The 12,070-nt window shown below is 50.2% G+C and overlaps 1 pseudogene; it reads left to right on the plus strand.

Annotated features, from left to right (window-relative positions):
• The first annotated feature begins 11,500 nt into the window (after positions 1 to 11,500).
• On the plus strand, positions 11,501 to 11,707 carry LOC142280257 (U2 spliceosomal RNA; annotated as a pseudogene).
• The last annotated feature ends 363 nt before the right edge of the window (positions 11,708 to 12,070 follow it).

The following is a 12,070-nucleotide window of genomic DNA, read 5'->3' on the forward strand; positions in this document are numbered from 1 at the left end:
AACCTAAAGCCAGGAAAGGTCGTGTGTGACAATGGCCGGAACCTGGTGGCGGCTTTGAGGCGAGGCCAGCTGACACATGTTCCATGCGTGGCCCATGTGCTCAACCTCGTGGTTCAGCGGTTTCTAAAGTCATACCCAGAGCTGTCTGATCTGCTGGTAAAAGTTCGCCGCCTGTCTGCACATTTTCGAAAGTCACCTACTGCTTCAGCCGGCCTTGCCGGCTTTCAGCGCAGTTTGCATCTTCCGGCTCACAGACTGGTGTGTGATGTCCCCACGCGTTGGAATTCAACTCTGCACATGTTGGTCAGGATATGTGAGCAGAAGAGGGCAGTTGTTGAGTACCTGCATCACCTAAGCCGTCGGGAAATGGGTCAAACTCCACACATAACACCTGAGGAGTGGAGATGGATGTCCGACCTATGTACCATCCTCCAAAACTTTGAGGACTCCACCAAGATGGTGAGTGGTGATGACGCCATTATTAGCGTCACCATACCGCTACTCTGCCTTCTAAAACGGTCTCTGCTCAAAACCAAACATGATGCATTGCAGGCGGAGCGCGATGAGTTGCAGCAAGAAACAGTAGTGGGTGTGGGTGATAACACACAGCCCAGCCTCGTCTCATCACAACGTGCAGTGGAGGACTATGACGACGAGGAGGATGAAGACATGGAGCAAATCTCCGGCCAAATTGAGGATATGACATGCACACCAGTCATATCCTCGGTTCAGCGTGGCTGGCCAGAGGACAGGGTAGATGAGGAGGAGGAGGAGGAGGAGGACAGCATGTTCAGTCAACGTGTTGGTCAGGCTACTGAAGTCCTGGCTGTTAAGAGTCTGGCGCACATGGCTGACTTTATGGTAAGCTGCCTGTCTCGTGACCCTCGCGTTAAGAACATCTTGGCCGACAATCATTACTGGTTGGTAACACTGTTAGACCCACGCTACAAGGAGAACTTTATGTCTCTTATTCCCGAGGCGGAGAGGTCAACCAAAATGCAGCAGTTCCGGAAGGCCATAGTCACGGAAGTAGGCAAAGCATTCCCCTCACAAAACGCTAGCGGCATAGGTAAGGAATCAGTGGACAACCAAGGCGTACAGCCGAGAGAGGCACAAGTCCAATCCGCCAGAGGTAGGGGAACAGTCTTTAAGATGTGGGACAGTTTTCTCAGCCCCTCACGTACCACAGCCCCTGAGGTGCGGGGTAGTGCCACAAGAAATCCTAAGTTTGCCCAGATGCTCAAGGAGTACCTTGCAGATCGAACAACTGTACTCCGACATTCCTCTGTGCCTTACAATTATTGGGTATCCAAGGTGGACACGTGGCATGAATTGGCTCTCTACGCCTTGGAAGTCCTGGCCTGCCCTGCCGCTAGCGTTTTGTCAGAGCGTGTTTTTAGTGCCGCAGGTGGAATCATTACAGATAAACGCACCCGCCTGTCAACTGAAAATGCTGACAGGCTGACTCTGATCAAGACGAACAAGGGTTGGATTGGGCCAGACTTCACCACACCACCAGCAAATGAGAGCGGAATTTAAAGTTTGTAACGGGAATTTGCCATGTACCTCCAGTCACCCATGGGTACACACTTCTGGACTTTGGATAATCGCTGGACTGCTCCTCCTTCTCCTCATGCGCCACCATGATGACCGTTACAAGAGTTAGGCCTTTGTTTCAGGTATACCCCCAGTGGTAAATTTTTTCGCCCATTCTTTGCAGAATGGACATTACAACGACAGGAGACCCGCTCCTTTGCAATGGGAACAATGTTTTGAGGCCCTCATGCACGTCTCTATGCAGGGACAACGTGGAGCCTCCCAATTTTTGGCTGCCCTGCCAAAGGGCTATACTATAATACACCCACTTCCTGACAATGGACACTTAATGTTTTGAGGCCCTCATGCACGTCTCTATCCAGGGACAACGTGGAGTCTCCCAATTTTTGGCTGCCCTGCCAAAGGGCTATACTACAAAAGACCCACTTCCTGACAATGGACACTTAATGTTTTGAGGCCCTCATGCACGTCTCTATCCAGGGACAACGTGGAGCCTCCCAATTTTTGGCTGCCCTGCCTAAGGGCTATACTATAATACACCCACTTCCTGACAATGGACACTTAATGTTTTGAGGCCCTCATGCACGTCTCTATCCAGGGACAACGTGGAGCCTCCCAATTTTTGGCTGCCCTGCCAAAGGGCTATACTACAAAAGACCCACTTCCTGACAATGGACACTTAATGTTTTGAGGCCCTCATGCACGTCTCTATCCAGGGACAACGTGGAGCCTCCCAATTTTTGGCTGCCCTGCCTAAGGGCTATACTATAAAACACCCACTTCCTGACAATGGACACTTAATGTTTTGAGGCCCTCATGCACGTCTCTATCCAGGGACAACGTGGAGCCTCCCAATTTTTGGCTGCCCTGCCAAAGGGCTATACTATAATACACCCACTTCCTGACAATGGACACTTAATGTTTTGAGGCCCTCATGCACGTCTCTATCCAGGGACAACGTGGAGCCTCCCAATTTTTGGCTGCCCTGCCAAAGGGCTATACTGCAAAAGACCCACTTCCTTCCAATGGGCACTTCAGGTTTACAGGCCCTCATGCACGTCTCTATCCAGGGACAACGTGGAGCCTCCCAATTTTTGGCTGCCCTGCCAAAGGGCTATACTACAAAAGACCCACTTCCTTCCAATGGGCACTTCAGGTTTACAGGCCCTCATGCACGTCTCTATCCAGGGACAACGTGGAGCCTCCCAATTTTTGGCTGCCCTGCCTAAGGGCTATACTATAATACACCCACTTCCTGACACTGGACACTTAATGTTTTGAGGCCCTCATGCACGTCTCTATCCAGGGACAACGTGGAGCCTCCCAATTTTTGGCTGCCCTGCCTAAGGGCTATACTACAATAGACCCACTTCCTTACAATGGGCACTTCAGGTTTACAGGCCATCATGCACGTCTGTATGCAGGGGCATTGGTGAACCTCACAATTTTGGACTGCCCTGGCAAAGGAAAATACTACAAAGACTCAGTTCCTCAAAATGGGCACATTAGACTCAGAGGCCTTTATGTACGTCTCTTCTCAGGGACATCGGAGTGCCACACAATGTTTTACGTAAAATCTTTCATGTATTGATCTCAAAAAGTAACATACATTAGCTCTATCTCACTGTTGGGTATGTGCCCTTAACATTTCCGCTATGAAAAATCATTTTGGTGTCATTTTGGAAGGTTTTCTGGTGAGTCCGTAAAAATGGCGTAAAACGCGGACAAAATTATTCACAGCTGTGACTTTTGAGTGATAAATGCTTCAAGGGGTCTTCCCCATGCTGTTGCCATGTCATTTGAGCACTCTTCGGAGACTTTTGTGCCATTTTTAGGGTTTCTACATGCTGCCGGTGGTCATTTCACAAAAATACTCGGGTCTCCCATAGGATAACATTGGGCTCGGTGCTCGGGCCGAGTACACGAGTATCTTGGGAGGCTCGGCCCGAGCTTCGAGCACCCGAGCTTTTTAGTACTCGCTCATCACTACTAATAAACCTAAAAAATAAAAATAAATTGAATAAAAATCATGAATGTTGTGTTATAACAGGAAATTCGGTGTAAGAATGAATATCCGGGATGAGAGTTCAGCGAATGAGTTATAGAAATTGTTACAAAAAGGAGTGTGTACGGTTTTTGCGTAAATTTTCAGAATGCGTACATGAAAATTATATGTATGTGAGAATGTCCCCCATGCTTTGTAAAAAGTTATTTATGAAAATGTAAATAAAATATATAAAAATGCCTAATTATTTATAATTTATGAGAAAGATATATATGTATGGAAGAATGTTATAAGGTGTCCAAGAACCATAAAGAAAAAGGGTGCATATATAATGTTAGAGGTCTAGAGTTCCACCAGGCTATATCACCCCTAAAGAAATAGAAAGAAGACCTTACTACCTGTGTACCCCAAAAAAAGCTATATTTCTTAGCCAGGATTATGGTGGAGATATGCACAAGTGAAATAAGAATATAAAGTAATACAATAAGATTATAAAACCAATATGTGTGCATTCATGCACCACCCGGTACACTACCCTTGCCAAATTGCTCACTCTAGATCCCCACACGATCCATGAAGCCGTTCCCCCGGTCACACCGCCTGCTGCCGGTTCCCACTCATCCCTGGGGGAGTTAGGCGAGTGGTATCGAGAGCTACATGCCGGCACTGATGATACCCCCATACACCACAAGGAAGGGGTATACCGGGTGGTACAGGAGTATGAGCGGGTTTTTAGCAAGCACCCTCTAGATTTTAGGCAGATTAAAGGGGTTCAACACCACATCCCTACCGGTACACACTCCCCTATTAAAGAGAGATACAGGCCTATTCCCCCTGCGCACTACCAATGCGCCAAAGACATGTTGAGGAACATGAAGGAGGCAGGGGTTATTAGGGACAGCTGTAGTCCCTGGGCCGCTCCGTTGGTGCTGGTTAAGAAGAAGGATGGCACCATGCGGATGTGTGTGGATTACCGGAAGATTAACCAGATAACGCATAAGGATGCTTACCCTCTGCCCCGCATCAAAGAGTCCCTGGCCTCGCTGAGAACCGCTAACTACTTCTCCACCCTTGACCTCACCAGCGGGTACTGGCAGGTGGCCGTGGCACCGGAAGACCGAGAGAAGACTGCCTATGGAACCGTTTTGCTGTACTTGGATGATGTGATTGTGTACTCACAGACGTATGAAGCCCACCTGGAGCACCTAGCCGAGGTGTTCGCGTCCCTTGCCAAGTATGGGATGAAGTTGAAGCCCTCAAAGTGTCATCTGCTGAAACCCAGAGTGCAGTACCTAGGACATGTGGTTGGTGCGGAAGGTGTCGCCCCCAACCCCGAGAAGATCACCGCCATCCAAGACTGGCCGAGACCGACCACAGTGAGGGAAGTGAGGCAGTTTCTGGGCCTGGTGGGATATTACCGTCGCTTCATTAAGGGGTACACAAAGATGGCTGCCCCCATGCAAGACCTCCTCGTAGGACAGACCAAGGGTGGTAGATCCCTAGTAGCCCCATTGGTGTGGGAAGAAAAGCATGAGGAATCCTTCCGCCAGCTGAGAACAGCCCTGACCGGAGAGGAAATCCTAGCGTACCCTGACTACAGCCGCCCATTCATCCTCTACACCGACGCCAGCAATGTGGGCTTGGGGGCTGTTCTATCCCAGGTCCAAGACAGAAGGGAAAAGGTAATAGCTTATGCTAGCCGAAAACTCCGACCGACTGAGAGGAACCCTGAGAACTACATCTCCTTCATGCTTGAGCTCTTGGCACTGGTGTGGGCTATCACCGAGCGGTTCCGCCATTACCTGGCAGCAGCCAAGTTCACCGCGTACACAGACAATAACCTGCTGACCCATCTAGATACGGCCAAGCTGGGCGCGTTGGAGCAGCGGTGGGTGACCAGGTTAGCCAACTACGATTTCACCATCAAGTACCGGGCCGGCCGTACCAACGTCAATGCCAATGCACTCTCCCGGATGCCCCACCTGTCGGAAGAGGGGCCAGAGGATGATGACCTCGAAGAGATCGAGTTGCCTGCATTTCACCGGCCATTCACTGAGAAGGTGCACGTCTACCAACAACGGGTGAACCTGGATCCGCTGCCCCGACAGGACTGGCAGGAAGCTCAGGACCAGGCACCTGCTGTCCGCCTGGTCAAGACTCTAGTGGAACAGGGTTCTGCTGGGATAGACCCTGCTGCCCCTGCCGAAGCCCAACGTCTGTGGCAAGAACGGACCCGGCTATACCTACACCAGGGGAAGTTGTATCGCGAGCTGATTAATCCAAAGACTCACGAGAAGATCCGCCAGCTGGTGATTCCCCAGGCTAACGTGCCCACCATCCTGCAAGCATACCATGATGGTGCAATGCACTTCGGGTGGAAGAAGCTAGAGATGTTGTTAAGAGAGCGGTTCTATTGGAGTGGAATGCGGGAATCTGTGGAGGCCTGGTGCCGAGAATGTGGCCCTTGCGCATTGAGAAGGAAGGACGAGGCCAGCCAGAAGGCACCCCTACACCCGATCATTACACACCAACCGCTGGAGCTGGTTGCCCTTGACCATGTAAAGCTCACCCCCAGCCGAAGTGGGTACACCTACGCTCTGACCATCGTAGACCACTACTCGAGGTTCCTGGTGGTTGTCCCAGTTAAGGACTTAACCGGCCGCACCGCTGCTAAGGCTTTCCAGGCTTATTTCTGTTGACCGCATTGGTACCCGGAGAGGGTGCTTACCGACCAGGGTCCGGCCTTTGAAGCAGAGGTATTCCAGGAATTCTGCCAGTTGTACGGCTGCAAGAAAATCCGGACCACGCCTTACCACGCCCAAACCAATGGCATTTGTGAAAAGATGAACCACTTGGTCCTGGGCCTCCTCAAGACGTTACCACTGGAAGAGCGGAACCTGTGGCTGGAGAAGCTACCTGACCTGGTCGATATGTACAACAACATCCCTTCCAGCTCTACGAAATGCACTCCAGCATACCTGATGAGAGCTCGTCCCGGCCGGCTACCAGTGGATCTGGAAATGGGCTTGGAAGCTTCAGAAGCACTCCTGTCGACAGCTGAATGGGACACTCGGCGGAGGACACAGTACCGACAGGTCCAGGAGTATGTTGAAAAGAACTTGTGCCGGAGTCGGGGACAACAGGAGCAGTGCTTCAACAAGAAGGCGCCTGCCGGTTCCTTCCGACCTGGGGATGTAGTGCTGAAGCGGAAAAGAAGGGCCCACAAGCTGGATGATCAATGGGAAAAAACCCCGTATGTAGTCCAGCCCACAGGATGGGAGAATGGGAAGGCCTACCAGATCAGCCGTGACCAGGGGGGGACTTTGGCCACGGTTTCCCGAGACCACCTGAAGAAGTGCCCACCAGCATTGAGAGTAGCGGATGAGGCTCCAGTTCCCAGTCCAGTGGAGAAGGAAAAAGAGGTAATCCACACCATGATGGGTGATTTTCCAGCAGACTGGCCTACACAGAACGGTGCGGTGATCCTTCCAGTGATACTGTTCCCACAACCCGTGGATGAAGAAATGATGGAAACGGTTAACCGCGAGCCAGTGCCCAGGGATGTACCTGTACCCAGCTCCCCTACGCCTCCGCCTGCCCCACATGATAGCAGGGAGGAGGAACTGACTGTTCCCTCTGCCCCACTGCCTGTCACCACTGACACCGGACCCCGAAGGTCCACTCGCCCCAACCTAGGTAGACCCCCACTTAGGTACAGGGAAACTACTCTTTAAAAGGGGGGGGGGCTTTATGTGTTGAGTGTACCAGTTTGAAAGTTTTAAATGATAAGTAAAGATGATCAACCAAAGAAGTTTACCTGATTGAACCGTGATTAAACCGGCCGTTGCCGGCAACTGTTGTCCCCGTAGGGACTGTGCAACCATTGCGTAAGGAACTGCTTACGGACAAGCCCGAGAACTTGCAGGGCAACCACAAACTTAGTGCAATGTAAATAAAAATGTTTGTTGGCTTGACACCGTTACCGCCTCCGGAGAGGCTGATTTGGGAGGATGGGCCTGGAGGAAAGGGATGGCCTAGGCCCGCCACTACCGTAACCGGTGGCGATCCTCCGAGGGTTCAGGGGTCCCCTTGGACGTGGGCCCCCTGAAAGAGACAGAACCCGCTCGGGCAACTTGGTGCTGGACTGGGGTCAAGGGGTGCTGCCCGCTTCTTAGGGGCAGCATCAGGGCCAGGTTGTTTGGGTGGGAGAAGAGCGGAAGCTGTACCGTTGTAAAATGTTTATGATGCTTTTACATGTTTTACCGTTTTATTCTTTTTCAGTTGTGAAAATAAAACCGGTGATGGACGGGCAGCCCGCGGACGGTCTGCATTTTACTATAGGGGAATGTGGCGTCCTGGACAAGCCAGGTCGTCACAGGTACTACACCAACACACTCTACACTCCGGCTAGGCACACCGAAGCTAAACACAAATCCTAGTTGCCTTCCTCCAGGGGCTGATGTCCACACCAGGGGGTGGGCCAGGCGGTTGATCCCACCCACCGAGGAGTTCACAGTCCTGGAGGCGGGAAAAGGAGTCAGATTAGAGATCAGTTTTGGAGTTAGAGAAGTGAAGAGGAGAGGAGACTGACCGTGTCCGGGTGTGTGGCCCGGGCACTCAGCAAGGTTGGCAGACGGTGGTGACCTTCTGCAGGAGAGGCTGATTGGAGTGAACCGTACGGACCGGGGATGGGCGGTGGCCCGCCGGTACCAGATCGGGGAGTGAAGAGAAGCCAGCACCATCCGGCAGGGCCTACGGACCCCGACCAGGCTAGGAGTCGCCGTAAAACCGGTCAAATCCGTTAGCGACAGGAACCTCCAGGGTTTCCCAGCAGTCAAGACCCGATTGAAGGCAACAGCTCACACCGTAGAGGGAAGCACAGTCACCGCCAAGGCTACAGTTCCCAGGGCCAGAGCCTGCGGGCAAAAGGGGCTCCCTCAGCATCCATCCAAGCTGGGGAGCGGGTTACCGGTGGGAAGCCCGCTAGATTTTGGGGGAATAAAAGGGGTCCAACACCACATCCCCACAGGTGCACACCCACCCATCAAAGAGAGCTATAAGCCAATACCACCTTCACATTGCCAGTGTACCAAGGACATGTTGAGCAACATGAAGGCGGCTGGGGTTATCCGTGACAGTTGTAGCCTTTGGGCAGCTCTGTTGATCCTGTTAAAAAAGAAGGACGGCACCACTCCCCGTATTGAGGAATCGCTAGCTGCATTGAGAACTGCAAATTATTTTTCTACCCTTGATCTCACTAGTCACTATTGGCAAGTGTCCGTTGCTGAGGCAGACCGGGAGAAGACCGCCTTCGCCACCCCTATGGGTCTCTGCGAGTTCAAAAGCATGCCCTTCGAGCTGTGCAATGCGCCAGGAACCTTCCAGAGGCTGATGGAATGCTGCTTGGGACAAGATTTTATGGTGTATAAAAAGGGAGATTAGATCCCGTGATCCCAACGTATTGTTACACCTCTATAAATATAGGCAACTTGATTTTCACAATGAAAAGGCAAAGGATAACGCCCGAAAAAGACGCCATACATTATGTCAGTGCCATCACTGACAAACCTGGATTGACCATGAAATACATCAATCCCCTTAAAGGTGAGTTAAAACAAGTTTTAACTAAATTGCCTTAATATTGTCATGCATTAGAATGACTGTCTTAGGTAATGATAAATATTTTCTACAGGAAGAGGAGTGTTTGCTGAAACTGAAATCGAAAAAGGGAGTTTTGTTGCAGAATATCGAGGCGAGCTCACGTATGCACTTACGATGGTAGACAACTACTCGAGATTTATGGTTGTGGTACAAGTCAAAGATCTAATGGCCCATACTGCAGCGAAGGTCTTCCAAGCACACTTATGCATTCCTCATGGCTACTCAGAGAGAGTCCTCACAGATCAAGGCACAGCCTTTGAAGCGGAAATCTTCAAGGACTTCTGCAGCTTTTACCGATGCAGGAAGATGCGCACTACACCCTACCATGCACAAACCAATGGTTATCAACCTGCTCAGGACTTTACCCCATATTCCAGATGTGGCCTTACAAGTGATTTATAGAGGGGTAACAATACGTTGGGATCACCGGATCTAATCTCCCTTTTTATACACCCTAAAATCTTGTTTGCTTTAGAATAAACAATAACATCATAAAGGTATAGCAGTACCGTTTCAAAGTTTCGGTGTCCCAAGCAGCATTCCATCAGCCTCTGGAAGGTTCCTGGCAAATTGCACAGCTCGAAGGGCATGCTTTTGAACTCGCAGAGACCCATCGGGGTGGCAAAGGCGGTCTTCTCCCGGTCTGCCTCAGCAACGGACACTTGCCAATAGCGACTAGTGAGATCAAGGGTAGAAAAATAATTTGCAGTTCTCAATGCAGCTAGCTATTCCTCAATACAGGGGAGTGGTGCTGTCCTTCTTCTTTAACAGGACCAACGGAGCTGCCCAGAGGCTACAACTGTCACGGATAACCCCAGCCTCCTTCATGTTGCTCAACATGTCCTTGGTACACTGGTAATGTGCAGGTAGTTTTGGCTTATATCTCTCTTTGATGGGTGGGTGTGCACTTGTGGGGATGTAGTGTTTGACCCCTTTTATTCTTCAAAAGTCTAGCGGATGTTTGCTGAAGACTTGCTCGTATTCTTGCACTAGCCTGTAGACCCCCTTCTTGTGATGTGAAGGTGTGGAGTCAGTGCCTACGTGTAATTCCTTACACCACTCCTCTGGCTGACTTGGTGAGCTGTCACTGAATGGGTGGGCTGAAGCAATGGTGGATGCTGCTGTTTGGATAGCATGTGTATCTACTGAGAACAGCTTATCAATGGTGGCAAATCGGAGCAGCTTAATCTCTTGCTCTCCGCAGTTCAACACTCTCATGGGCACTCTTCCCTTCCATATTAATGAATAAAACTATGATGTAAATAGCATATAGATACCTCACAAATGCAGATAAAAGTAGGTTATGGGAAAAGGGGGAAGAGAGAAACAGGAAAATAGTGGAATAAAGTATACCTTCCAGGTGGGAGAGGAAATGGCAGCACAGCCAGTGGAGGTGAAGCAAGGGGAGCCTGCAACTAAAGAGTTGAGAGCGTTATCACATGGTGACTGAGCCTGATTGTAACGGGAGCATAGAGGTGCCGATCCTGTCTTACCTGCGTTGGTGTAGAAGTGGGTGTCCTGTGGTGGAGTCAGCTATGTGCAGTGGTGGCCGTGGGTTCTTTTATGTGCGACCGTAGTAATAGCTGCGCCCACTTCCTGTATGGGAGTGGAATGCAGTGAGGGTAATGGAACGCACGCCTGCGCATTTGTGTTTAACGTCGCGCATGTGCAGAACGGAGAAAAGGCTGCGCTCACTTCCTAATGAAAGGGAGTGAGACGCATCTGGGAAGGGAAGGGAAAAGATTAGGGTTTGGGGATGATGAAAGGGCTTTCTACGGGCAAGGATGGCAAAGGGTGGCAGTGACGGAAAGTCAGGCAGCCTGTCCTGTCCTGTCCTGTCCGTCCGTCTTTTTGTATCATGAATTGGAAAGACTGCAAGGGGGAGGGGAGGTGCTTGTGTCCAAAAGGAGGAGTTATTCAGATTCATTGCAGTGGGCGGCGGCTGCAAAAAGCACCATTCTTCTTGTTTTTGCTCTGCAAAACAGCCTTTTCAAGGGTTGGCTTGGGTGACAAAATGTCTTCTGTAGGCGTGGGTTTGTCTCCCTCTCCCTAAGATGTGTCCGGTATAGGCCAGGGTGCCACTCAAGGCCGTAACCAATTCGGGTTATAGCTTCTCGGCCTTTTGGCTAAGATCAAGTGTAGTTTCGGAGGACGCTACCTTGGTCGGTACTGGAAGGTGCCTGGGATTGCACGTCTGCCGGCCTTGAGGAAGTGTGTGCGCCTTCTGGTGACACATAGCCCTCTTGTGCCTGGACGGTTCCCAGGCAATGGGAGGCGATCACCTTTGTTATTTTGAAGTCCTACTGATAAACAGAAAAAAAAAAAAATTAAATCTGTTCTTATCAGTTTAATATCTGATACGTCCCCTCTCTGGGGACCATATATTAAATGGATTTTTAGAACAAGGAGATGGAAAAAATCTTGCTCTGTCCACTGCACGCATTGACCTGGTATTGCAGTACCTCCAGGACCGGTGCACCCCTTCTTAACCCAGTTTCCAAAAGCAGAACTCAATTCACCTGATTCAAATGAGCCCCATTAGTGAATTGAAAGAAAGCAAAAACTTTATATGCACCTCAATTTGGCCAATTCACTTTTCACACTTTCACCCTTTTTTTTATCTTTCACACCTTTTACTTGCTTTATTGATGCAAAAAGCTGTGCCAAATAGCAAACTCATCTCCACTCAACTTGACCAACTCTGCTATGTCCCGTGCAGTATCTTATTCTCAGTCTTATCTAGATCATTTGCAATTGAATAGAATAGATCCCTTTTGGCTGCTTATGACTGTGTAAAATATGTAGTTTTACTGGGCTGGGATGAGAGAATCCATTGAAGCATGGTGT

Source organism: Anomaloglossus baeobatrachus, unplaced genomic scaffold, assembly GCF_048569485.1.
Source record: "Anomaloglossus baeobatrachus isolate aAnoBae1 unplaced genomic scaffold, aAnoBae1.hap1 Scaffold_45, whole genome shotgun sequence".
NCBI classification, from domain to species: domain Eukaryota; kingdom Metazoa; phylum Chordata; class Amphibia; order Anura; family Aromobatidae; genus Anomaloglossus; species Anomaloglossus baeobatrachus.